The 15,525-nt window shown below is 46.8% G+C and overlaps 1 long non-coding RNA gene across 1 annotated transcript; it reads right to left on the reverse strand.

The window, feature by feature from the left end:
• Nucleotides 1–6,180: 6,180 nt before the first annotated feature.
• On the reverse strand, nucleotides 6,181–15,311 carry LOC134807774 (uncharacterized). The gene is made up of 3 exons (XR_010149030.1): nucleotides 15,142–15,311; nucleotides 9,820–9,917; nucleotides 6,181–9,060 (listed from the first exon to the last, which is right to left on the reverse strand). It is a non-coding gene; the product is annotated as an uncharacterized LOC134807774 (long non-coding RNA).
• Nucleotides 15,312–15,525: the final 214 nt, after the last annotated feature.

The raw sequence follows: 15,525 nt of genomic DNA on the forward strand, positions 1-15,525 counted from the left end.
GGTCATATGTACTGAAATCTGCCCCCTTGCCAGTCAGTCTGACAGGGACCCCTTTCTTAGGCTGAAATTAAAGACTCAAGGAAACATTGAGAACTAGAGGCTAGAGCAGATGGCAGGAATGTGACCACTGGGATAAATTAAGGGTTTACAAAAAGATGCTCTGGTCAGTGTAGCTCCAAGACCTTGTGGCCAAGGCCATCAGCATGTCAATCTTGTCTTAGTAAACTGTACATGTACAAGTAAGGGTGGCAGCATGAAAGGTACCACTCTGCTGCACACAGTAATGAGCCTGATCTGAACACACAGAGCCCTCACAAGATGGTGGCACCAATGGCAAGGCCAAGACTGACAGTGCCTCTGGCCAGCCTTCTGCTTCTAGTTTAGAGGAATTTCCCAACCTCCTACTGAGGAAGAAGAGCACATCCCAAGGACATATTGCAAGTATTTTACTGCTACAGGTACCATCTATACAAGTAGGTATCAGCATCTTTGTCTCTTGAGTGAAGAGAGTTGATTCCTTTCCATTTATTCCTTTGATTGAAAACTTCAAGCTAAAGGACCCGTTCATGTATTATCGAAATTGAAGAAACAGAACTAAGATAAAAACCATCTGCTCACAATCTTGGTACTAGGGAAGGTTCCCTGTGATGGAGAGAACTGCCCCCTGTCACACTGACACTTGTTACACGTCTCAGAGGTAAGAAGAAGAGATAAGCCTTGGGGTTTTCTGTGCTAGAGAGTAGGGGTGATCCCAGAATTGAAGTATTTTATATGGAAATCATAAGAGAAAATTAGAAAGTCTCACAAGAGAAGTGGTCTCCACAACATTTGTGGTCAGTGCCGCATAATTTCATACTTAATTTTGGAAATAGTACAGTGAAGCAGCAAGAGAATCAACTTTGAAGTCAGACATTCCAGCTTTGAATCCGGCTACTCACTGCCCATGTGACCTGGGAAGAGGCATCTTATCATCATGTTCATTTCCTCAGCTATAAAGTGTGGTTTATACCTGCACTCTAGGCCTGCTCATTGATCCAAGAGGCATCTAGAATACCTGTTATAGGAGGGAAAAAAGATACCTTTCCTCACCCATCACAAGATTCACAGCTGAGGCATCTATAGCAAAAGACTGATTGACAAGAGAAAAACGTACAAATTTATGTAAGTTTTATGTGACACAAAGCCTTCAGAAATGAAGACCCTGTAGTCCCAGCTACTCAGGAAGCTGAGGCAGGAGAATGGCGTGAACCTGGGAGGTGGAGCTTGCAGTTAGCCGAAACCGAGCCACTGCACTCCAGCCTGGGCAACAGAGCGAGACTCCATCTCAAAAAAAAAAACAAAAACAAAAAACAAAACAAAAGAAAGAAATGAAGACCCAAAGAAATCAGAGAATTGTATTTTTTTTTCTTTTTCTTTTTTTTTTTTTGAGACGGAGTCTCGCTCTGTCACCCAGGCTGGAGTGCAGTGGCGCGATATCAGCTCACTGCAAGCTCCACCTCCTGGGTTCGTGCCATTCTCCTGCCTCAGCCTCCCAAGTAGCTGGGACTACAGGCACCCACCACCGCGCCCGGCTAATTTTTTGTATTTTTAGTAGAGACGGGGTTTCACTGTGGTCTCGATCTCCTGACCTCGTGATCCGCCCGCCTCGGCCTCCCAAAGTGCTGGGATTACAGGCGTGAGCCACCGTGCCTGGCTGGAGAACGGTATTTTTATGGACAGTCATCCAGAAGTGTGATTGAAGGACAAAATGGTCTGATCTAAAGTGAACAACCTGGCCAGGCAGGGTGGCTCATGCCTGTAATCCCAGCACTTTGGAAGGCAGAGGTGGGCAGATCACCTAAGGTCAGGTGCCTGAGACCAGCCTGGTCAAGAAGATGAAACCCTGTCTCTACTGAAAATATAAAAATTAGCCGGTGTGGTGGTGCGCGCCTGTAATCCCAACACATTGCAAGGCTGAGGCAGGCAGATCACCTGAGGTCAGGAGTTTGAGACCAGCCTGGCCAACATGGTAAAACTCTGTCTCTACTGAAAATACAAAAATATTAGCCAGTTATGATGGTACATGCCTGTAATCCCAGCTTCTCGGTAGGCTGAGGCAGGAGAATTGCTTGAATCTGGGAGGTGGAGGTTGTAGTGAGCTGAGATCGCACCACTGCACTCCAGCCTGGGCAACAAGGGCAAAAACTCTGTCTCGAAAAAATAAAAATAAAAATAAAAATAAAAATAAAAAAGAATGTGAATAAACTACGGTGGCGGGGATCTTAGTAAGACACATTTATCCAGATTATTCTCTGTGCCTCTGTGTCTTCATTCCTTTCCTCTGGGTATAAAGAGGAACCCTCTGGACCCACTTTAGAGAAAGGTCAGAGAATTCTTTCTGGCCTGCCTCAGGGGAGAATGGCAGGACAGGGTCAGAAAGACTTCCCTGCTTCTGGTGTTTTCTAAAATGCCAAGGTGCCATATTTTGGGGTAGCATATCCTGAACCCATAACTGTTAAAAGTGAAAAATCTGGACGCAAATCGCCAAAGTTTGAATCCTGGTTCCAATACTGTCTAGCCGCGTGGCCTTTGGCAAGTTCCTTTGCTATGCCTCAGTTTCCTCAACAGTCAAACAATGTATTAGCTATTAATGTATTAGCTCACTTAACATTCCCACTAATCCTAGGAGGTATCAACCTTCTAATATTAATATCACTTCATATTAAGTGAACCAATACATTAATACAATACCTGTGCTTAGTAGGTTCTCCTATGTTAACTGTTGGGATTATTGATTTCTTCATTCAGTGAGTGTCTCCTGCAAGCCAGAACTCTGAGGTGACTAGAACACGATCCCCAAAGAGATCCCTGTCCAGTAGACAAAATGGCACATGTGCAAATAATTGCACAGTGTGAAGGCTTCGTAAGACAACTTGACCCAGCCTAGAGAATTCCTGAAAAGGTGACACTTGAGGTGAGCTTTGAAGGATAGCGAAAACTGTCCAAGAGGGTACGAAAGTGGAAATGCATTCCAAAGAGCAGAAGGTAGACTGTGCAAAGACACGGAGGTGAGAAAAGCAGGCTGCACGGGAGCTGTGAGTGCCTCAGAGTCTGGAGGGAGATGTGCCTGGTCCAGCCTGGGAGGATTTCGTTTGGATTTTATCCCAAGTGACTGCAAGTCCAGAGACATTGGGTACAAACCCTCCCAAGACCCAAATCTAACTCCAGAGAATTTGGATTAATTTCCCAATTTATAAAATGAGAGTTTTAAAAGAGATGACCCTTGCAGTCCCTCCAAGCACTGACGCAATTTAATTATCCGCAGATAGCTGGAAAGAGGCAAATTGCACGCTCCATTCCCCGCTTCCCCTAGTACACCTCAGGGCAGCACAAGGCCTGGTGCCCAAGCAATGCCTTTTCCTCTTTCTGAATTTTCTACAGTCTTTGCTAGCTCAGAAACTTCTCATTTTAACAGTTTCCTCACAGTCAGGTTCCAGAAAGCATGCATTTATGAAACTTATCGGCTCTGAATCTTTATTGTATGTGTTTTCTCATTAAAACAAATCAAAAATGCCTGTGCAGATGATGTCAAGGCTTTTAAAATTCAAAACCAAAATGTAGCCATCATCTGAATTGTCTCATGCGCAGGCTGCTGAGATCCGAGAGCCTCGTTTGACAGACAACCTGGGACTCAGCAAAGTAGAGAACCTGGGAGACAGGAGAGAGCTGCTTCCAGCCTGGCTCCTGAGCCTGATAAAATTAGCCAAAAGATGATCTCCATGGCAACAGGAAATTTGTTTCTTAAAGAAGGTTAGAAATAATGCCTTTGGAAGAAACTCCGCGGCAGATAGAATATTCTCAGATTACACATAAATGGTGTCTATGCCAACAAAATGACGGGCCAGGCGGCTCAATTATCTGGATAATTTAGGTCTGAACCAGTGATTTGTAAAAGAATAGGAGGCTTTTAAGACCTGAAGAATGGAATGTGGCAGGCCTGGGCCCAGACTCAGGGGAATGGGAAGGCCGACCCCTCCCAGGAGCGTTCTCTGCCAGTCTCAGGACTCGGAACCGGACTCGCACGCTCAGGGTATGGGCCTCTGCCGGCTACTTTCCAAGAAGCAATGAGACCTGCTTGGAATTCTTAGTGGGATTATCTGGAAGTTGCTGGCAGAGGGGGTTGGGTGCTGGAGGAAGGAACAGGCAGAGAGATCACGTGTCTCAGGTGCTGCAAGGGAGGAGCCCCCGTTTCCCCTCCCTGTTCTGCATTTCTTTCTTCTCTCCCTCTGTCTTTAGCTCCTTCATTCTATCCCTCCTTGGAAGATGAATAGCCACTTTGTAAACTGAATTCCATTTTACTGGGATCCGTTTTGCAGGGAGACAGCATAGCATGGCACTGACGTTGCCGCCAGGCTGTGCGGAGTCAAATTCTTCACCACATGCTGGCTGTGTGGGCTTAAACTCTTCGTGTCTCAGTTCCTTGACAGTAAAGGAGTGGAACTGAGGTGAGTATTAAATAAGTTAGTATGTGTGGACATACAGAACAGTGCCTTGCCCTGAGAGCTATCTAAGCATATTCCAGCACCTACAAAGGCTAGGCTGAAATCCCAGACGCAGAGGGACCATGGTAGTTCCTGGATTGAGATCTCTCTCTCACTGTGAATCGTTAGAGAATTCTAGATGGTGGGAAACGCCACTTGCCATCCAGCCTCCTTGTTATACGCTAAGAAACTGATTCCCATCAACACACAGCACTGAGGATGTCCTACTTGTGACAAGCAGTGATTAGCAAATACTAAGTCCCCGGAGACAGGGAGGTGAGGGGCCCTGTCCTAGAGCTTTGAGCTTCCTGCAGCTCCTGGCTCAGGCTGGGCTGGGTAAGGGCTCTGTAAGCATTAAGGATCTTACCTCCTTTTGGCTTTGTTTGTTTATTTATCTGTTTGTTATTTAATGAATGAAGGAATCTCTCAGACAAAGATAAGAATCCCAGTGGCCCAATTAACCCTTTCCAGCAGCTCAGCCTAAAAGTTATGTCCCCTAAAGAGTTCCTTTTAGTAGTTCTGTCTGGTAATACATTCTGAGACCATGCGGCGTGGGGATTCCACAAACCACTCCTTGTGATGCCTCAACAGCTGCAGACCCCGGAGAACTGGTGTGAGCTCTAGAAGCAAAGTGGGAATCCAGCCACGTGCTTCTCAGGTTTGTGAATTGGCCAAGTTACTTAACCTCTGTTTCTTCATCGTGAAGCATAACCATATCCAACATGTATCGAGCACTTAGTATTTGCCAATAACTGTATAATGGGTTTACACCTATTATCTCATTTAATTCTCACCATTTTAGAGGAGAAGTCAGGGGCACAAAGAACTTACTCACCCACTCAGCAAATAACTTGCCCAGAAGACAGATTTACTTATTGGTTAATAAGTAAATAGCAGAGCTTGGGCAATTATCCTCAGGGCCCTCCTGGTGGTTGTGAGAACTAAGTTTTATAACATTTGGGCTCACAGCAGGAGGTGGCAAATGTTGCTTCTCCTTTCCTTCTCTTCCAAAAACTCTGGACTCTGTCCAGAGGAAAAGTGACCTTGTGTTCTTTCTTCCACCCTCCTTTCCTTCCACTCTTTCTTTCCTTCTTTTTTCTTAGTCCCCTGTTTTATTTATTCACCCAACATTTGTAGAAAACATTCTCAGAATTCTACACCAGCTTCCTTCCTAACAACTAACCTACAAAACTGAATCAGGCAGGGCTGTCCCTGCCCCCAGGCAGCTAGCAGTCTAGCCTTTTGTTGTGCAAGGTTAGCTAATTCCAGGGGAACAAAACAAAGAGGGCCAATATCTCCAATTTCTGTTTTGTTTTATTGTCAATCGGAGAAGAGAGAAAATTCACTTGTTGAGCCCCTCCCACTGGTGAGGTGTTCTACGTTCATCCCATTCCATCATCATAGCCAACCTTTGAGAGCTGGTATTATGTTTATTCTTTATGTTAAAAAAAAAAAAAAAGAAAGAAAAACTTGAGACCTGGGCTTCTCCGGAGCTAGTCCGTGGATACACCGTGAACCAGAAACCGTGATGGACTTTCGCTCACTCCTCTGCAGGCCACTCTAAGCCTCGGCTTCTCAATGTCCTTCTTTCTGGGCTAAATTTGCAAATGGAGACTCAAAGATGTCTAGACATTTTTCTCTTTTTTAACAATTTTTTTTTGGATGGCTGGGTGCTGTGCCTCACGTCTGTAATCCTAGCATTCAAGAGGCCAAAACAGGAGGATTGCTTGAGTTTAGGAGTTCGAGACAAGCCTGAGCAATAAAGCGAGATCCCTTCTCTTTAAAAAAAAAAAAAAAAAAAGTGGAAAACAAAGTTTGAAAAGTTTTTTTATTTGCAAAGTCTAATTAGCCACTGATATTTCCCCTGGTAAACATCCTTCTTATAAATTCCCATACTCAGCCCCTCAGTGGAGCTAGGAGCTGGGTGTGGTGGGGATCCCTGGCCTGCACCCCCTTCTGCCCAGGGCATGCTTGGCATTTGCCAGGCCCGGCTGCAGCCTCAGAGCTCGCCCTAGATTTACGGCAGCGCACACAGCTGCTTCCAGCCAAGGTGAGGCCTTCCTCTTTAATGGTACCGTTTACAAGTCAATAAAGCCCGGATGGAGCGCTGTTTCCGCCGCTGGTCCCACCACTCCGGGCTCCGTTGTCTCACCGTGCAGTCTGGGTGCCAGGGGGCCGGCTCTGGGGACTCTTTTCTCCCGTAATGGCTCTGCTCCCACCTCGGCCCCAGAGCAGCCCAGCCATAAAGGCTTCCCACCCCCATGAGGGCAGAGTTCAAAGCCCGGCTCCCCGGGATCCTCAACTGCCAGCCCCTCCTTGCTTTATGGCTCCTGCAGCCTCTGGGGTCTTATCTCCTGTGCTGAGATAAAGGCTCTCAGAAAGCCCCAGCCCCTCAAGATGCCTCGGCCCCTGGGCTCAGGCTCCCCACTGTTCTCTGGGATCTGATCAATGAGCTGGAGGAAAGTAGCCTTTTCAACCCACTGAGACAATGCCCCTCTGCGTGTGGGGGTTTCCCTAAATAAGACCTGCAGGGGCTCTGCCTAGGGGGAAGCTGGGACACCTCGGACCTCCCAGCCAAGAACCCCCAAGCCCAGGCGATAACGAGGTGAGAGATGGAAGCTTAACGGGCCCAGGCCTGTGGGAACGGGGGCAGCAATCCGAGGGACACAGCCCAGCAATGGCAGAGCAAAGTCAGGGCTCGTTCACCTGACCACTAGTTCAGGGAGCAGGGCAGAGCGCCTACTGTGCGCCCAGGGCTGCGCTCCATGCTGTGTGCTCAGCATGGGACAGAGGAAGCAGAACAGGAATCTGCTGGGCAAAGAAGAGGCCGGGGATATTTACAAAAGCCAGACAGTGAGAAAGAGACGGGTTAGGGCCCATCCCCTGAGTGGCTGCAGTGGGGGTGCACCATGGGTCCTTACAGAGCACAGGGCAGCTGGTTGCTCAATCCCTTCCTCCTAGTACATGCCTACACCAGAGACTGGTGGTCCCTGGAAGCCCTGTGGTGAGGGCCTGGTCACCAATCCATCACCGCAAAGTTCAGGCTGAGGCAGCCTGTGTTGGGTGAACCCCAACCCAGGAACTGGGATGACCAGTAGAAGTACCGTGAGCCCAGGAAGACAGGAGTCTAAGAAGGGATGCTTCTCCTTCGTACACACACACGCCGGCCTACAAACATCTGCCAACCTGCAGGTGTTTGTAAGTAAGCCCCAACACTTACTTTGTAAGTAAGCCCCAACACTTACTTTGTAAGTAAGAAGGCATCCTAAGAGCCTCACTTCTCATGAGAAAAAAACTCAGGCCCAAAGAAGTTCAATTGACAACAGCTAATATAAGGCCACCACTAGTCTACTTGGTCCCTCCGTGTGAACTAGAAAAAAGGCTCCCTGTGGGGTGGGTGCAGCCCCAGGAGGCATGGCTTGCGAACAGACAGCACTTTTGTATAAAGGAACGGGAGCCCTTTCCTTGAGTGCACCCAGGCACTCAAATTGTCAGGGAAAGTGAAGGGTGGACTTCTGCCTCCTGGTTGGGCATCGCTGTGCACCTGTGACTACGCTGAGCTCATAAGAGAAAGTGCCCCCTCCACATAACAGCAGGTGAGGCAGAGAGACCTGCGGGGCTTCTGAGTTGGGCACAAGTACAATTCAGTCCCAGCTCTGTGACACCACTGACCAGCATTGCAGCTGTGGGCAACCCACCATTCCTGCGTCTGTAGACTAAGGTGGAAAATACCTACTTCATGGGGCTTGGCAAAGATTGAAGAGTAGATGGCTGTTCTTATTATTCCAATGCCACAAGAGTAGAAGCTGAAGGATCCCCAGAGCCTTGGATGTTTTCCTTCCTTCCTCACTTAGAGAAATGCCTTAGTTATTTGTTTCCTGCCAGAGTATAATTACAGTGCAAGGACCTCATTCTCCAGTCCTGTTTTAGTGAAGAAGGAAGGAAGTCCAGGCCTTTTTACCTCGAACTCCCTGCTCAGAGATGCCATCTGGGAGTTTGACTAATCTGCTGTTGCAGCCAACAACTCCTCTGGGTTCCAGATTGAGGTGCTGTGCAGGCCACTCAGGACTGCCCTTGTCGCCATCAGTCAGCCACTGTTCTCAGCCCTGACCTGCAGGACACCCATCTTCTCCCATGGCCCTGCGAGTTCATGGCTGGAGAGGAAGGGAGGTCTATCCACACACTCTGAGAAGCACATCGGGGCATTTTGGCTGACGGCCACTCCCACCATGAGTGTATCTGCGAAAATAGCCATTTTGTGTCTCTCTTTGGAGGGCCAGTGCAGAGCCCTGCACCAGAAAAACACTTGCAAAAGCCTCAGAATGACTGTGAACCCATCGTAACAGGGGGCCCTGAACTTGTCCACCTGCTTTAGAGCCCAGCTTGGTGGCTCACCGTATCCAAGGAGGACCGCCAGCTTTGCTCCAGAGAAGTGCCGGGAGAGTTGTTTTCATCAAGTTGAAGGAAGGACACATAACTCTAAGACCAGCCCTGATCTATGACCTGCAGCAAGTTCCTCTGCACTCTGCAGCAAACTCATCTGTAAAATAAAGGAATAAGAATATGTGACCTCCAAGGGCCCTTTCAGACCTGTGGTCCTGGGAGTTACAAAGGATCCTTGCCTAATCTGTGGTGTGAATTGAAAGAGAATATTATTTGTGAAGACTCAGCTGCTAGGGAACAAATTTCCTTTTCAGTGAGATGACCACTGGAGTCCTTCAGCTTTTACAGAAAGAGCCATAAAGTTATTTTGCAAACAAAGTTGACCTTTAATGAAGCATCTTCTGCAGGTTCAAAGAAGAGAGCCCTGGTCAGTGCACCATGAGGTTGGATTCATGTGTAAGGTGTGAACAGAGCAGGAAGATCCTGATGAATGTTGTATTTCAGCTAAGATTTAAGAGATTGACTCCCACACTCACAAGGGCCCATGTGCTGTCTGCCAGGCCTGTGCTGAAGACAGAGACACAGACACTCCTGCCCTCTAAAAGGGCCTACTCTAGGGGGAGTCATAATGAAGACTCTCCACACACCTGTTTACCAGGGACCTTTGAGAATATCACAGGCCCATGAGGTAGACTGAGCAAGAATGGTCACCTGTATCTTACCAAATAGTTAACTAAGGCTCAGAGATGCACTCATTTGTCTAAGGCCACACTGCCAGGGAGTGGAAAGTTTGTGAATTCCAATCTTCTGTGTCATAGGCCAACTCTCCTGCAGCCTCTCTCTCCACTGCACCTTGGTGTCTACATGTAACAGAGGACTTAAGACTGAGAGGTTGGCCAAGTATGGTGGCTCATACCTGTAATCCCAGCACTTTGGGAGGCCAGGAGTTCTGGCAAGAATCACTTGAGTCCAGGAGTTCAAGTCCAGCCTGGTTAACATAGCGAGAACCCATCCCTATTTAAAGGAAAAAAGAAAAAAGACTGAGAGGTTATCATCTCTCAGGGTCTCCTACACAGAGTAGGTGCTCAGTGAATACCTGTTGAGTAAAGCCACCAGGTTCTTGGCTCCACTACTCTAGACAAAGACTTGATTTGCATCTTTCCAATCCTTTAATTTGCTTCTCTCTGGCTCTTTCATCTTGAGTTTTTGTTGTAGGGGTGTTTGTTACAGGATTGTGGCTTTTGCAAATGGAAAATTCTAAAAGGTATCAGTCCTGCAATTTTCTTAATCCTGCTGGTATTCCAAGCACAAACTACACAGCATAGTGCTAATTTCCTCTAAAAATGTCACACACTTCTGTCCATCCACAGTGGCAGGAAGAGAAAGCAGAGCCTTAGAATTAGGCAGATCCGAGATCTTGTCCCTGTATCACTGGGGTCAAGTATTGGCCTTTCTGAGCCTCAGTGGTCTATTCTGTAGAATGGGGTGAATCTTCACTTTGAAAAGATATCAGAGGGACAAATGAAATTCCTAAAATCCCCAGTACACCATGGGTTGGGTCGGGTTTTTGGCAATGTGAGCTCCCTTCTCTTTCCCACTCCCTAAGGAAGACTTAGGCAAGTCCCATCTATGGCCTGTTTTCTTCTCGGGAAGAGTTTTTCCACCATCAAGTTCTCTGTCTCATTGGTGTTTCAAAGCCATGAGCCTCCAGAATTATTTGGTAATCATCCCTGCCCAATGTGTTCCATGTACGGAGCAGCAGCAGAGCAGTGTACGCGACACACTTGAAAAGATAACTGGTAATGGGGAGTGATTTCTTTATGTGGCTTCCACTTTGCCACTTTGGAGACACAACTATAGAGACTTTGGGGCTCTTCATATCAAGGAAATACCAGCATCATTACAATCAGAGTCATCTTATCTGTGAGGCCCTAGAGCTACAGGACCGGGCTATCAGCTCTTTAGAGTCCTGCAAAATTATTTGAGATCTGAAAACAAAAAATAATTGGCCCTGGGCTGGGCGCGGTGGCTCACACTTGTAATCCTAGCACTTTGGGAGGCCTAGGCAGGCGGATCACTTGAGGTCAGGAGTTTGAGACCAGCCTGGCCAACATGGTGAAACCCCGTCTCTACTAAAAATATAAAAATTAGCTGGACGTGGTGGTTGGTGCCTGTAGTCCCAGCTACTCAGGAGGCTGAAGCAGGATAATTATTTGAACCTGGGAGGTGGAGGTTGTAGTGAGCCGAGATGGCACCACTGCACTCCAGCCTGGGTGACAAAGAAAGACTCTACCAAAAAAAAAAAAAAAAGATTGGCCCTACAATACAAAATGAAAACTGCAAGGTCAAAGCAGATGGATGGTAAGTCAAATGTCTGAGAAATGTAAAGTTCTTTCATATGCCACTTCCTGAATTGATGAATTTATAATTCATGAAAATTTCATTACATTCAAAAACAGTTTGTTGATTATATTTCATTACTTTGCATGAGTACCCAAATAGGCTGAGAAAATTTTTTAAACTTTCTGTGAAAGTAAAGTATCTATAGCCAAATAATTTCAAAGGCAAAGTTACAAAATTTCTTTTAAACTTAAAAAAAAAAATAGAGATGATGTCTCTCTCTTGTCACCCAGGAGGCAGCACAGTGGCACAATCATAGCTCACTGCCGCCTCCAACTTCTGGGCTCAAGCGATCCTCCCACTTTAGCCTCTTGAGTAGCTGGGACTAACAGTATGTGCCAACACACCAGGCTTAAGCTTTTTCTAAAGCAAAAATAAATAAATAACATGATGTGCGATGTAAGTATATCATAACATATTTGATGTGATGTTGGTCAGGGTCTCCAAAAATAAGAATGCTAGGCCAGGCACAGTGGCTCAAGCCTGTAATCCCAGCACTTTGGGAGGCCAAGGCAGGTGGATCACCTGAGGTTGGGAGTTTGAGACCAGCTTGACCAACATGGAGAAACCCCGTCTCTCTCTAATAAAAATACAGAATTATCCGGTGTGGTAGCACATGCAGGTAATCCCAGCTACTTGGAAGGCTGAGGCAGGTGAATCACTTGAACCCTGGAGGTGGAAGTTGCAGTGTGCCAAGATCATGCTATTGCACATGTGTGCATGCTTGTTGCCCGGGCAACAAGAGCAAAACTCCATCTCAAAAAAAAAAAAAAAAAGAATAAAAGAATGCTGAAGGCCTACAGAGGTCTTTAAAGAATCCTGATATGGTTTTGCTATTTCCCCACCCAAATCTCATCTTGAATTGTAGCTCTCATAATTGGGAGGGACTGGGTTGGGAGATAATTGAATCATGGGGGCAAGCTCCTCCCTGCTGTTCTCATGGTACTGAATAAGTCTCACAAGATCTGATGGTTTTCTAAGGGGAAATCCCTTTCACTTGGTTCTCTCATTCTCTCTTGCTGCTGCCATGTAAGACGTGCCTATCGCCTTCCATCATGATTGTGAGGCCTCCCCAGCCACGTGGAACTGTGAGTTCATTAAACATCTTTTTCTTTATAAATTACCCAGTCTTGGGTATGTCTCTATCAGCAGTGTGAAAATGAACCAATACAAGTCCCGGCCATCATCTGATCTATTCTGAGGGATCGGGGTTACCTGAGGGATTGGGAGATTCCTGATGCTTTCACCAAGAGGTAAATTCCCACCTGGGCTACCCAGCAAGCTGCAAAGCCTTTCAGACATTTGCTGACCCAAGCATCGGGTGCCATCTTCAAATGTGGGGCCAGCCAATTCCCCTCTCCCCAGCCCCTGCTGCAGGGCATTCCACCAGCTCATAAAACACTGGCCATGGAGCCCTGGGTTAATATTTACTCAGTACAAACCATTCTAGAGTCAGAGGCAGAAGGCCAATCTAAAGTTAAAACATTAAAAAGGAAATTTCACCCCCTGCGTCCGTTTTACAATTTCGTAAGACTAGACTGTGGCTCACAGGTGGATTTTGCCCACAACAAGTGGCGTTATCTGGAGTACAGGAGAGAATTCTGGGTTTGAAACAGGCTATTTAGATCTACTTCCAGCTCCATCAGTTGCTGACACTGAAGAAATCTTTGTTAATTCCCTTCTAGACTTGTTTCCATCACTGTAAGATGGGGTTGATGATCCCCACCAGGAAACTGTAAGCCCTGAATGAAGTGAGTTCTGCTAAGATTTTTGGAACCTGAGAAACACCATACAATGTAAGATGCTTATACATCGTCTGGCCAAGAATTCTTTTTTGACTTTAGTGCAACAATAAAGGACTCCAGCCAGTCATGGTGGCTCACACCTGTAATCCCAGCACTTTGGGAGGCCGAGGCAGGCAGATCATGAGGTCAAGAGTTCAAGACCAGCATGGCCAACATGATGAAACCCCGTTTCTACTAAAAATACAAAAATGAGCCAGGCACAGTGGTGTGTACCTGTAATCCCAGCTACTCAAGGGGCTAAGGCAGGAGAATCACTTGAACCTGGGAAGCAGAGGTTGCAGTGAGCCGAGATCGCATCACTGCACTCTAGCCTGGGCAATAGAACAAGACACGGTCTCAAAAAATAAATAAATAAATAAATAAAGGAATCCTGATTGAAATAACATTGGCTTCAATTAACAATTTAATAGTAAATACTGAGATTTAATTGTGACAAGTAATCTTTTCCAGAGATGAGCACATCAATGTATTTCATATCCCATCCGGTAAACTCTCCTTATACTGGGGTGGATAGTAGGCCTCCATTGAGACATGGGATTCATGCTCCCTCTCCTTGAACCTGGGTGGAACTATCTAACTGCCTCCAGCAATGAAATCTGGCAAAAATGAGTGAGTGACTTCCGTTTCCACCTGGGTCTGTTTACTGAGACCTGGATATTTGGAGCCCTGAGCTGCCACTGAAGGAGTCTGGCTATCCTAAAGCCATGGTGCTGGAGAGACCATGTGGAGGGGCCACATGGAATCAAAGAAAAGTGCACAGGTGGCCCCAGCTACTAATGCACAATACCAGCAGGTGGTGAGATAATCATTTTATTTATTTAACTGATTCTTTTTTTTTTTTTTTTTTTTTTTTTTTTTTGAGATGGAGTCTTTGTCTGTTGCCCAGGCTGGAATGCAGTGGTGTGATCTCAGCTCACTGCAACCTCCGCCTCCCAGGTTCAAGAGATTCTCCTGCCTCAGCCTCCTGATTAGCTGGGATTACAGGTGGGAGCCACCATGCCCTGCTAATTTTTTGTATTTTTAGTAGAGATGGGATTTCACCATGTTAGCCAGGCTGGTCTCAACCTCCTTGGCCTCAAGTAATCTGCCTGCCTCAGCCTCCCAAAGTGCTGGGATTACAGGTGTGAGCCACTGTGCCCAGCCTATTTATTTGATCCTTTGTGTATACCCACATTTCTAAAATTTCTATAGCAAACACATATTACTTTAAAAAAATAGTTGTTTCTGAATTCCATTTGTATTTCCATCTTCTCAAAGCATCACCAGGCTTTGGCTGAGATCTACATGGAATTCCAACAATCTGACTCTTTGCATAATTCAACAAAATAACTGTTTGCCTTAGAACCCTGACAAGCTTCTACTGGCAGGCAGATGCCAGGAGCCACTGCACACCTCAGTTGAGCTCAGGGGATCCAGTGCTCAGATTTACCCATAATTAGAACCACCAGCCCAGCTGCCCCAGCCATGGAGCAAGCTTTCCTGAGCCCTAATGTCTGTTTTTCTACCATTGGAAATCTTTCATTTGTTCATTTCTTCCTTTGCTCATTCATCAAATATTCGTTGAGCCTTCTGTGTGCCAGGCACAATACTAGGTGCTAGGGACACATCTGAGGGCCCATGGGAGATCTCTGTCTTCGTGCAATGAAAAGCACAAGTGAAGCCGTGACCTGAGAGTGGCATAAGCGCTGTGGGAGGGGTGTCCCAAGAGCAGTGAGCAGACAGAGTGGAGGCACCCAGCCCAGATGAGAGATTCAAGACACTTTGCAGATAACAGGATATGCTAGCTCAAGCGTGAAGGGGCGAAGCCTCATGCAGGGACAGGAGAAGAGGAGCTTTCAGGAAGAAGGGACAGCATGGGCCCAGGTGTTTCTCCAGAACCCAGAGGCTCTCCACTCTTCAGCACTGTTAGTGGTAACTCCAAGACGGCTTCCAAGCACTGGATGAAAACATCCAACTCATTGTCCCTGTTTCATTCCCAGCCATTTGGTCCTCAGACCCCAGAATCAGCCCAGGATGAATTCAAGGTGCCCTACCTTAGGGGGCCCTGCCCTCCTGGCATCAGGACTCAGGGAGACACTGGTGGGGAAGAGGACTCTGCCCACCAGCTCACGTTACACCAAGCTCTGAGACGCTTCCACATCTAGTCAATTCAAGAGAGCACTGAAGTTAGAATCAGACTTTGGGTAAGTCCTTGCCCCTCCCTGGAACCTACAGGGTTTCATTGTCTGTAAAATGGGGATAACAAGGAATCCCAGAGTTACAGGGTATTGTGAAGTCAAAGGAGATCATGTACACATGCACACTTAGCAACATGCAAATGCAAGATGTGGAGCTGCCCCGGCCCCAGCTCCAGCTCTGGCTCTGTGCAGCCTCCGACTGCTTATGTAAACCAGCCGCGATGCTGATGTAGCGTGAGG

The sequence above is a fragment of the Pan troglodytes genome, chromosome 12, assembly GCF_028858775.2.
Source record: "Pan troglodytes isolate AG18354 chromosome 12, NHGRI_mPanTro3-v2.0_pri, whole genome shotgun sequence".
NCBI classification, from domain to species: domain Eukaryota; kingdom Metazoa; phylum Chordata; class Mammalia; order Primates; family Hominidae; genus Pan; species Pan troglodytes.